We start from the raw sequence: 3,359 nt of genomic DNA, 5'->3' as shown, positions 1-3,359 counted from the left end.
CGAGTATCAGACTTACTAAAATTTTGATAGTTTCTCAACCGTTCCTTAACTTCAAACTCCCATATCTCGCGAACGGATTGACAAATTCGAGAAATTCCTACTGCATCTGAAAGCAGAAACTCGCCCGATTACAGTGGTATGTGTACTTTTCCCCTAGGCCATTCCAGTTATTGGTTTCGAGTATCAGACCAGCGAAAATTTTGATGGTTTCTCAACCATTCCTTAACTTCAAACTCCCATATCTCGCGAACGGATTGTCGAACTCGAGAAATTCCTACTGCATCTGAAAGCAGAAACTCGCCGGATTAGAACGGTATGTGTATTTTTGCCCCAGGCAATAGTAGTTATTGGTTTCGAGTATCAGACTTGCGAAAATTTTGATGGTTTCTCAACCATTCCTTAACTACAAACTCCCATATCTCGCGAACGGATTACCAACTCGAGAAATTCCAGTTGCATCTAAAAGCATAATCTCGCTCGATTACAATGGTATGTGTATTTTTGCCCTAGGCCATAGTAGTTATTGGTTTCGAGTATCAGACTTGCGAAAATTTTGACGGCTTGTCAACCATTCCTTAACTTCAAACTCCCATATCTCGCGAACGCATTGAGGAACTCGAGAAATTCCTGCTGCATCTGAAAGTAGAAGCTCGCCCGATTACAACGGTATGTGTATTTTTGCCCAAGGCATTAGTAGTTATTGGTTTCGAGTATCAGACTTGCGAAAATTTTGATGATTTCTCAACCATTCCTTAACTTCAAACTCCCATATCTCGCGAACGGATTACCAACTCGAGAAATTCCAGTTGCATCTAAAAGCATAATCTCGCCCGATTACAATGGTATGTGTATTTTTGCCCTAGGCCATAGTAGTTATTGGTTTCGAGTATCAGACTTGCGAAAATTTTGACGGCTTCTCAACCATTCCTTAACTTCAAACTCCCATATCTCGCGAACGGATTGACGAACTCGAGAAATTCCTGTTCCATCTGAAAGTAGAAACTCGCCCGATTACACGGTATGTGTATTTTTGCCCTAGGCGATAGTAGTTATTGGTTTCGAGTATCAGACTTGCGAAAATTTTGATGGTTTCGCAACCATTCCTTAACTTCAAACTCCCATATCTCGCGAACGGATTGACGAACTCGAGAAATTCCTGTTGCATCTGAAAGCAGAAGCTCGATCGATTACAACGGTATGTGTATTTTTGCCCTAGGCAATAGTAGTTATTGGTTTCGAGTATCAGACTTGCGAAAATTTTGATGGTTTCTCAACCATTCCTTAACTTCAAACTCCCATATCTCGCGAACGGATCGACGAACTCGAGAAATTCCTGTTGCATCTGAAAGTAGAAACTCGCCCGATTACAATGGGGTGTGTACTTTTCCCCTAGGCCATTCCAGTTATTGGTTTCGAGTATCAGACCAGCGAAAATTTTGATGGTTTCTCAACCATTCCTTAACTTCAAACTCCCATATCTCGTGAACGGATTGACGAACTGGAGAAATTCCAGTTGCATCTGAAAGCAGAAACTCGCCCGATTATAGTGGAATGTGTACTTTTTCCCTAGGTCATTCCAGTTATTCGTTTCTAGCATCAGATTTGCGAAAATTTTGATGGTTCCTCAACCATTCCTTAACTTCAAACTCCCATATCTCGCGAACGGATTGACGAACTCGAGAAATTCCTACTGCATCTGAAAGCAGCAACTCGCCCGATTACAGTGGTATGTGTACTTTTCCCCTAGGCCATTCCAGTTATTGGTTTCGAGTATCAGATTTGCGAAAATTTTGATGGTTTCTCAACCATTCTTTAACTTCAAACTCCCATATCTCGCGAACGGATTGTCGAACTCGAGAAATTCCTACTGCATCTGAAAGCAGAAACTCGCCCGATTACAACGGTATGTGTATTTTTGCCCCAGGCAAGAGTAGTTATTGGTTTCGAGTATCAGACTTGCGAAAATTTTGATGGTTTCTCAACCATTCCTTAACTACAAACTCCCATATCTCTCGAACGGATTACCAACTCGAGAAATTCCAGTTGCATCTAAAAGCATAATCTCGCCCGATTACAATGGTATGTGTATTTTTGCCTTAGGCCATAGTAGTTATTGGTTTCGAGTATCAGACTTGCGAAAATTTTGACGGCTTGTCAACCATTCCTTAACTTCAAACTCCCATATCTCGCGAACGCATTGAGGAACTCGAGAAATTCCTGCTGCATCTGAAAGTAGAAGCTCGCCCGATTACAACGGTATGTGTATTTTTGCCCAAGGCAATAGTAGTTATTGGTTTCGAGTATCAGACTTGCGAAAATTTTGATGATTTCTCAACCATTCCTTAACTTCAAACTCCCATATCTCGCGAACGGATTACCAACTCGAGAAATTCCAGTTGCATCTAAAAGCATAATCTCGCCCGATTACAATGGTATGTGTATTTTTGCCCTAGGCCATAGTAGTTATTGGTTTCGAGTATCAGACTTGCGACAATTTTGACGGCTTCTCAACCATTCCTTAACTTCAAACTCCCATATCTCGCGAACGGATTGACGAACTCGAGAAATTCCTGTTGCATCTGAAAGTAGAAACTCGCCCGATTACACGGTATGTGTATTTTTGCCCTAGGTCATAGTAGTTATTGGTTTCGAGTATCAGACTTGCGAAAATTTTGATGGCTTCTCAACCATTCCTTAACTTCAAACTCCCATATCTCGCGAACGGATTGACGAACTCGAGAAATTCCTGTTGCATCTGAAAGCAGAAGCTCGCCCGATTACAACGGTATGTGTATTTTTGCCCTAGGCAATAGTAGTTATTGGTTTCGAGTATCAGAATTGCGAAAATTTTGATGGTTTCTCAACCATTCCTTAACTACAAACTCCCATATCTCGCGAACGGATTACCAACTCGAGAAATTCCAATTGCATCTAAAAGCATAATCTCGCCCGATTACAATAGTATGTGTAATTTTGCCCTAGGCCATAGCAGTTATTGGTTTCGAGTATCAGATTTGCGAAATTTTGATGGTTCCTCAACCATTCCTTAACTTCAAACTCCCATATCTCGCGAACGGATTGACGAACCCGAGAAATTCCTGTTGCATCTGAAGGTAGAAGATCGCCCGATTACAGTGGTATGTGTACTTTTCCCCTAGGCCATTCCAGTTATTGGTTTCGAGTATCAGACCAGCGAAAATTTTGATGGTTTCTCAACCATTCCTTAACTTCAAACTCCCATATCTCGCGAACGGATTGTCGAACTCGAGAAATTCCTACTGCATCTGAAAGCAGAAACTCGCCCGATTACAACGGTATGTGTATTTTTGCCCTAGGCAATAGTAGTTATTGGTTTCGAG

This window comes from Ptiloglossa arizonensis, unplaced genomic scaffold, assembly GCF_051014685.1.
Source record: "Ptiloglossa arizonensis isolate GNS036 unplaced genomic scaffold, iyPtiAriz1_principal scaffold0179, whole genome shotgun sequence".
NCBI lineage: Eukaryota > Metazoa > Arthropoda > Insecta > Hymenoptera > Colletidae > Ptiloglossa > Ptiloglossa arizonensis.
Note: the sequence above shows the minus strand (reverse complement) of the source record.